Here is a 9,816-nt window from a genome sequence, read left to right as displayed (position 1 = left end):
CTCATTTAGATACAGTACATCATACTGATTACTGATCCCCCTACAGACACAACAGCCCATATAGAGAAACACACTCATTACAGACACAGCACCCATATATAGCCACAGCACCCCATACTGAATACTGACCTCCCCATATAGACACAGCTCCCGCAGCTTCCCCCCGTACACCATCTCCATATAGATACCTTCCACCCATATAGACATAGACCCCTCCCCACATAAACACAGCTTCTCCCAAACGGACACAGCACCTCCCCCCATACAGTGATACCCCGCTACACAGACACCATATCCGCCCTCCTGTACTGAAATCTTCCCCCCCCCGCCACAGACACAGCTCCCCCCATATAGTTATAGCTCCCCACATTTAGATACAGCACCCCCCATACTGAATTCCGACCCTCATATAGAGATGGCCTCCTCCCCCAATAATGAACAATGGCCCACTTCCCCCATTGAAGAAATGGGTTGTTATTTTCTGATAATGCCTGAGGATCACTAGGCACATTGACAGTCAGCAATGTTGAGGTGTAAAATTATTTAATACTAACAATGTATTGGTACACACAAGGTAGAGGGACTGAGAGGCGACAAGGGGGCAGCTGATATAGGTCGATGGGGATTCTGCTTTGGAAAATTTCCATTGTCATGGACCTTGATCCGTTGCTAGGAGACGATCACTTATAGCTCATCCTGATGGTCAGACTCATAAGCTTTGTAAGAGACAGTTATTCAAAAGCAGACATGAGTTTTAAATGAATTCTCAACAATAAAGTCAGCGAAGATTTGCAGGAAAAAAATCAATTTAATTGTTACTGCTGGAGATGGCAAAAAGAGAAAAACAGAGGCAGAAAGGGAGAGACAGAACAGGTACGGAGGAAGAAAGAAAAGAGACACAGTGGAAGTGCAGGGGTAAATGGAAGGGAGAAAAAGAGAAAAAGACAAGGGCAAGAGAAGGGAATAAAGTGAAAACGGACAAAAACAGAGAGAAAGACAAGGCAGAAACATGGGGATAGAGTGAACAGGGATGGAATTCAAAACAAGCAAAAGCAGAAATTGTTGGAGAAACTCAGCAGATCTAGTAGCATCTGTGGAGAGAAATCAGAGTTACTGTTTTGAGTCCAGTGACCCTTCTTCAGAACTCCAGCAATTTCAGTATTTTGTTTCAAATCTCCAACATCCACAGTTAATTGTTTTATTTTAGTGATAGAATTTGGATGTCACAGGCAGAACCGATCCTGGAATCTCTCTATAACACAGTCTGTTCACATATCACCCCCTACCCCAGTTAAACAATGTCCCACTTTTAAAATTCTCTTGTTATTTTCAAATCATATTGTGGCTTCAACTTTTCCAACTTCTGTTACCACCTCCAATCCCACAACCCTTTCAGACCTCTGTCATCCTCTAATTTTGGCCTCTTATTATCACTCTATTCAGGTGTCCCTATTGATACTATCTCACCCTAAGCTCCAGAATTCCATTAACCCCACCCCCAAACATTTCAGTCTTTCTACCTCTCTTTCCTTCTTTAAGATGCTCAGTATAGCCTACTGTTTTGACAGTTTTTTGCTCATCTGCGCAATGGTATAAAACTTTAGATTATGAAACTTCTCAATGGTGCTGTAAACTAGTTGTTGTTGGATTCCATCTACTCCATCTCTTCTGAACACTTTGTCACCTAAATGTTTGATTTATATTCATTCACCACATCAAATTGTGTTTTTGATTCTCTAACAATGTCATAGCTCCCAATTGTCACATCAGTTTCAATTCTTCTGGTGCCTTTGTCTCAGAGTCACCTAAATGTTTGATTTATATTCATTCACCACATCAAATTGTGTTTTTGATTCTCTAACAATGTCATAGCTCCCAATTGTCACATCAGTTTCAATTCTTCTGGTGCCTTTGTCTCAGACTATTGAATTTGTGATCTTTGTCGCCTGTGATCAAGATTTTTCTCCTTCATGTGTCTGTTTCCAATGATTCAAGTCACTGTCTCAGTGATAGTCACAAGTTTCTTAGTCCATCATTAGTTTTGATGGAGCCTGCCTCAGTTATCCCAAACCCCTTCGCTTCAAAAATTCCCCCACTAAGTTCTTCTTCTATTGTTTCAAATACCAGATTTCTAGTCACTCATTCTGCCCCAGAATATTAATTCTCCAAAAAATTAGGAGTGTCCCACAGAATCTTACAGTTCAAGAACAGAATTCCTACAGTATGACAGCAGGCCATTTGTCCCATCAAGTCCACACTGCCCCTCCAAGACCATCCCACCCAGACCTATCCTCCTACCCTATCCCTGTACCCTGCATTTCCCATGGCTAACCCACCTAACTTGCACATCGCTGGACTCTATGGGAAATTTAGTATGGCTAACCCAGCCAACTTGCACATTCCTGGACACTATGAGAAATTTACTATGGCCAATCCACCTCAACTGCACATCTTCGGACCGTGGGAAGAAACCAGAACACACAGGGGAAACCCACACAAACACAGGGAGAGCGCAAACTCCACACAGACAGTCATCCAACGCTGGAATCAAACCTGGGTCCCTGGCTCTATGAGGCAGCAGTACTAACCACTGAGCCACCATGCCACCTGTAAATGCAAATGCAGTCCCTGTGTATATAACTTGCCCTGTGTCTGCATGTTCAGTATATTTTTTCCTAGCTCCTGGCATTTTTGTCCCTTTGTCCATTCCCAATGCTACTGGTTTCCTGTCCCATACTGAATCAGATTAACTTCCCATTATAATTGGCCTGATATCTCACACTGCTCATTTCCAGGTTTATTTTTCCCCAGAATTGGGTTACTCTGGCTCATTCCATTGATCTGTAAGATCTCTTTGAGCATTTATTCAATCCATTTATCTCTTTGACCTAATAGAGAGTGAGAAAAAAGGGAATTTGAGAAACAGGAAGTTTTTCTCTGGGTGATGAGGAAAGAATAGCTGAATTGCAAAGGAAGTACAGGGGCGGTGGCAGAGGGCTCAATATTGAGAAACCAGGAAACTGACTTTCCAGTGTTGTGGCTATGATGCAAATAACATGTTAAGAGTTACAAGTACTTTAACTAATTTGGGGAAAGAGACTGGAATTCAATGAGTTTAGTATAAACTTGTTCGTAGAAATTCATACAACTTAACTGGTGCTAATTGAAAATTAAGGGAGAATGAGATTCCTGGCTTTAAAATCTTGAGGTATAGGTGATTTTTCAAAATATATTTTTGTTCTTGGGACATAAAGTCATTATAGTCCTACTGGACCATAAGATTCTCATTCCAGAGAGTCAACTGACTGTGGTTTAACCTGAGGGTCACCACATCTCAGGTGAGGGAGTGTTTGAAAGGGAGAGCTCTTCATGGTAACAGGAATTGAACGCATGTTTAGGACATTGTTCTGCATTGCAAACTAACTGTCCAGCTAACTGAGCTATCCAACTTAATGTGACTGGCAATTTCAATCACAATGATTCCTGATAAAATAATAATTAGACTCTGAATGACCTCAGGCTGTGTTTACTTGATAACATTTGACAGTCCATTCATTACCCATCCCTAATATTTAATCATCTCACCTGGATCTGGAGTTACAGGAAGGTCAGATTGTTCCCTCCCTTGAAGGATATTTGTGTATCAGGAAGCTATTTTATTTACAGGTGAAGTCAGATACAATAACAATAGGCATTTACGTAAAGTGTCTTTCACATAAAACATTCCCAGGAAGGACACTCACATTCAGAGTGAAAATACACACAGACATTCACACCTCAAATCCAACCCAATGGAGAACTGACAGTCCACAAAACTAGTTATTATTGAGCCAGTCAATACTTTTAAAAAAGGATCCGGATAAATTTTCACCAGAAAATGGAATGGGAGGCTGTCCAGGGAGGCAGACATTAGGAAGTACTATGCGGGATGTGTTGAGACAATTTTTCTCCCTTCCACCCTGGATATTTAATAGATGGATCATTCCAACATGGACTGTCCTTAATAAGTTGCAGCTGCCAGTATACCTGCAGTCAGCCCAATAAGAGTTTTGAACTTTAAGTCTAGAACACAAACCCATTTACCAACTTTTATTCTTGAGCACTAAGTTCACCAAGAGAAAAATGAACAGAAGGGCCCACTTAGTCCTCTTCCATCTCCCAAGCATAACCAGACACAAATCCTCCACCACCCACAAAATCCCGCTTACCCTGGTCAGGCATGCAGGGCACTGTAAAGGTGCACTGTGCCCATCCCCTTTCCAGAATACATACTACCCCTACATTCCCTTCATCACACCTAGAGACTGGGGATACAGACTGGAGAACCACTTCCCCAAAGACCGATTAAGGGTTGAATTTCCAATTCTCTGTCTTTGGGATCAGAAGCTGGTGTACAGGAAACTGTGTAACTGCTATAAGTGAGTATGGTTAACTCGCTTCATGCAGAAACTCTGTGCCTGACATTGAGATTGTAAGGCTCATGTTTCACAGGAATAAAAAGAGAGCCTGAGCGGCTAGTGTCAATCTCTGAGTGTTTCTTAATTCCTACAATTAATAATTAATAACAAGGGAACTTTGAGTTGCGGGAAAGGCTGTGATGACTGGGTAATGGATCCCCCTTACCTGAGTTCATCAGCAGTAGAATGGGCTTCCTCTACTGGAGTCACAGGTCGAGCTGTTGTCCTTCGGACAGACTGGCGGCTCTGCAACTGATGCATTACAATTGCAAACCACTTCGACGGTGGAAAGATTCAGTGAACTACAGGAAGTGATGCAAACCTGAAGGCAGAATAACCGAAATAAAAATAGTTAAGAAATCAGAATTGGTTGAGTGCCCTTGACACCACACCAAGTAATTAGTAAACTTTACAGCTGTGACCCACCCACTGTGTCATTGCAGACTGGATTAGTGATCTGCAGCACTTGCCGTGTGTTGAGGGTTCGTAGTGTGTCCACTCCCAAACAAATATAACTTGTGAGTTCTGAGGCTTGAGAATCGAAAATCAAGGCTGTAACTCTCAGGATGTCTCATTCAACATCCTCCAACAGACTGCACTATCGGAGCAGAATAACAAACCCAAATGGTACATATTTTTGGACTTTTCAAAATTTGTTCCTCCTTCTCTATTTAAAAAATATAAATGGTATTCGCATTAACTTCTCCAATCCAACCACGACACAGGGACACCGTGCTTTTCTTGATACTTATAATGACATGAACAAGGAACAAGAGGAGGCCACTCAGCCCTTTGAGCCTGCTGTGTTATTCAATAGCTCATTTGATTTTAATCTCAACACTAGATTCCTGGATACCCCAAATAACCTTTCATCCCCTTGGTAATCAAGAATCTATCTTTCCATTTCAACCTTGAAAATATTTAAACATTCTGCATCCAGTGCATTTTGAGGAAAGAATTACCAGGACGTTGCTGGGACTGAAGGGTTTGCATTATAAGGAGAGGCTGTGACTTTATTCACTGGAGCGCAGGAGGTTGTGGGGTGGCCTTATAGAGATTTATAATAATCATGAGGGGCTTGGATAAGGTGACTAGCAAAGGTCTTTTCTCTAGGGTGTGGGGGAGTTCAAAACTAGGGGGCATATTTTTAAGGTGAGACAAGAAAGATTTAAAAGGGACCTGAGGGGCAACGTTTTCACATGGGGGTGGTTCATTTTGGGGAGGTAATGGTATTACAGCTGAATAAAGACGACTACAGAGGTATGAGGGAGGAGCTCGGCAGAATTGACTGGAAGTGGAGCCTAGCAGGAAGACAGTGGAACAGCAGTGGCAGGAGTTTCTGGGAGTAGTTCAGGAGACACAGCAAAAATTCATCCCTAGGAAAAAGAAGCATGGTACAGGGAGGATGAGGCAACCATGGCTGACTAAGGAAATCAGGGGTAGCATAAAAGCAAAACAAAAAGCATATCACGTGGGGAAGGGTTGTGGGAAACCACAGGATTTGGAAGTTTACAAAAACCAACAGAGGGCAACAAAAAAAGAAATAAGGAGGGAGAAGATTAAATATGAGGGTAAGCTAGCCAGTAATATAAATGAAGACTGTAAGAGTTTCTTTAGATATATAAAGGGCAAAAGAGAGGCAAAAGTGGACATTGGACCACTGGAAAATGACGCTGGAGAGATAGTAGTGGGGAACAAGGAAATGGCTGAGGAACTGAATAAATGCTTCAAGTCAGACTTCACGGTGGAAGACACGAGTAATATCCCAAAAATTCAAGGGAGTCAGGGGGCAGAGCTAAGTATGGTGCCATCACCAAGGAAAAGGTGCTAGTAAAACTGATTGGCCTGAAGGTGGATAAATCACCTGGACCAGATGGACTACACCCCAGAGTTCTAAAGGAGATAGCTGAAGGGATAGTGTAAGTGCTAATGGTGATCTTTCAGGAATCGCTAGAGTCAGGAAGGGTCCCAGAGGACTGAAAAATCATTAATGTGACACCCCTGTTTAAAAAGGGAGTAAGGCAAAAGACGGAAAATTACAGGCCGATTAGCCTAACCTCAGTCGTGGGTAAGATTTTGGCGTCCATTGTGAAGGATGAGATTTCTGAATATTTGGAAGAGTATGATAAAATAGGGCAAAGTCAACATGGTTTCATCAAGGGGATGTCATAATTGACAAATCTGCTAGAATTCTTTGAGGAAGTAATAAGCAGGGTAGACCAAGGAAAGCAATGGATGTTATCTACCTGGACTTCAAGAAGGCCTTTGACAAGGTGCCGCACAGGAGGCTGCTGAGTAAGATAAGGGCCCATGGTGTTAGATACAAGGTACTAGCATGGATAGAAGATTGGCTGTCTGGCAGAAAGCAGAGAGTGGGGATAAAAGGGTCTTTCTCAGGATAGCAGCCAGTGACAAGTGGTGTTCCACAATGGTTAGTGATAGGACCACAATTTTTCACTTTATACTTTAATGATCTAGATGAAGGAACTGTGGGCATTCTGGCTAAGTTTGCAGATGATACAAAGATAGTTGAGGGACAGGTAGTATTGAGGAGGTGAGGAGGCTGCAGAAGGATTTGGACAGGTTAGGAGAGTGGGGAAAGAAGTGGCTGATGGAGTACAATGTGGGAAAGTGTGAGATCATGCACTTTGGTAAGAAGAATAAAAGCATGGACTGTTTTCTAAATGGGGAGAAAATTCAGAAGTCTGAAGTGCAAAGAGACTTGTGAGTTCTAGTCCAGGATTCTCTCAAGATAAACTTGCAGGTTGAGTCAGTAGTCAGGAAGGCAAATGCAATGCTGGCATTTATTTTGAGAGGACTTGAATATAAAAGCAGGGATGTACTACTGAGGCTGTATAAGGCCCTGGTCAGGCCATATTTGGAGTATTGCGTGCAGTTTTGGGCCCCATATCTCAGGAAGGATGTACTGGCCCTAGAGCGGGTTCAGAGGAGGTTCACAAGAATAGTCCCAGGAATGAGAAGCTTAACATATGAGGAACATTTGAGGACTCTGGGACTATACTCATTGAAGTTTATAAGGATGAGGGGGTATCTAATTGAAACTTACAGAATGCTGAATGGCCTGGACAAAGTGGATGTTGGGAAGATGCTTCCATTGGTAGGAGAGACTAGGACCGAGGGCACAGCCTTCTGGTAAAGGGAAAACCTTTTAGAACAGAGATAAGGAGAAACTTCTTCAGCCAGAGAGTGGTGAATCTATGGAATTCACTGCCACAGAAGGCTGTGGAGGCCAGGTCATTGAGTACATTTAAGTCTGAGATAGATAGGTTCTTGATTATCAAGGGGATCAACAGTTATGGGGAGAAAGTGAGAAAATGGGGTTGAGGAACTTATTAGCCATGATTGAATGGGCCAAATGGCCTAATTTCTGCTCCTATGTCTTATGGTCTTATGGAATGAACTACCAGAGGAAGTACTGGTGAAGGTGCAGTTACAACATTTAAGAGACACTTGGACAGGTACATGAATAGGAGAGGTTTAGAGGGATATGGGGCAAATGCAGATAAGTGGGACTTGTTTAGTTTGGGCAACTTGGTTCGCATGCACTAATTGGACTGGAGGGTTTGTTTCCCTGCTGTATGACTGTATGACTCTCAAATCCCAGAGAAAAAAATGTTTCAGCATCTGTTTTAACTGGGCAAGCCCTTATTTTTATAGGATGACCCCTAGATCTTGATTCTCCCACAAGAGGAAACATGCTCTCAACATCCACCCATTCAAGTCCCCTCAGATCTTATATATTTTAATTAAGTTACCTCCAACTCTTCTAAACTCGAGAGGATACAGGCCTCACTACTCTAGCCCTTCCTCATAAGCAACCTGCCCATTCCTGATATTACTTACTTTCCACTGCCCTTTATTACTCCATAACCTCCCTACACTTGCACTCAATCACCATTGCAATAAAAACACAACATGCTATTAGCTTTCCTAATTACCTGTTGTACCTGCAAACTAATCTTCCAGATTCTTGCAAAGGTACATACAACATCTCCTGGTAGTATTCTGCAAATCTTTTCCTGGTGCACACTACACAGGCATACAGAACCTCTCCAGGTTTATGCTACACTGGTCCGAAGAATCTCTTTTGGTGTACACACAGATATACCACACATCTCCTGCTGTACACTGCACAGATATACAGAACTTCTCCTGGTGTATACTGCCTATGCACACAATCTTTCCTGCATTACATTACATGGCTGCAGAGAACATTTCCTGGTGTACACTACGCAGATATACAGAACATTTCCTGGTGTATGCTATGCTACATAGATATATAGAACATTTCCTGGTGTACACTACATAGGAACACAGAACCTCTCTTAGTGTATGCTATGCAGGTACACAGAACATTTCCTGATGTACACTACCAGTCACTGAACCTCTCCTAGTATAGGCTACACTGGTACAGAGTACCTTTCCTGGAATTCACTACATGAATAGATGGAACCTCTCCCAATGTGCACAACACGGATTATTTTCCACTAGCTTAGTTTATCGCAATATTGAACACAAGGCTTACCGTTTACCCAATATCTAATCCACAAACAAATTCATGCAAATCCTATCATATTCTCTGTTATTACTGACTTTTATTATGAAATTCTCAAAATACAAAGAGCACTAGTGTTTCCAATAGGATCTTGTGGTGATAGTTGCTTTTGTTCCTGTTATCAGGTTGTTCCATGCCCATTGAGCACCACCTGCTGCCATAGCAATTTGTATAAAGTATCCACTCCCAGAATATGTGTAAACTGACTTTAACCAAAAGGGCGGACTGAGAAACTGTGGAGACATTTTAAAGGAAACAGATTTAAGAATATAACCATTGCCCCATTTATTTCCCAACTTTTAAAATGTCAATTTCGATCCAGATTGCAAGCAGGTTAGTGTTGGCAATCCAGCATCACAATCACTAGGGTTCAACATTCCTTTTGAAAGACAATACCTCCAAAGATGCATTGATGCCTCTGTATAGCACTCCAGAAGTGCCCTCTGTAGTACCCATCCAACAGTGCAGTACTGTCTCAGTACAGTCTCTCCAATAATTCAGTGCTGCCTCAGTACTGCCCCTCCTCGAAAGTGCAACTTTTCTGTAGTTGGTGCCTGGTACACTTTAACCGTGCAGCACCATCTGACTATTGTCCTTTCAAACATGCAATGCTCCTACTGTATTGAATCTCTGACAGTGCAGTGCTTCCTCAGTTCTATCCCTCCAACAGTGCAGCACTTCCTTGGTACTGCCCCTCTGGCATTTCAGTGCTCCCTCAGTACCGCCCCTCCAGCATTTCAGTGCTCCCTCAGTACTGCCCCTCCAGCAATTCAGTGCTCCCTC

Source organism: Rhincodon typus, chromosome 21 (genome assembly GCF_021869965.1).
Source record: "Rhincodon typus isolate 14 chromosome 21, sRhiTyp1.1, whole genome shotgun sequence".
Classification (NCBI taxonomy): Eukaryota; Metazoa; Chordata; class Chondrichthyes; order Orectolobiformes; family Rhincodontidae; genus Rhincodon; species Rhincodon typus.
The sequence above is the reverse complement of the archived record's forward strand: the minus strand, read 5'-3'. Positions refer to the sequence as shown.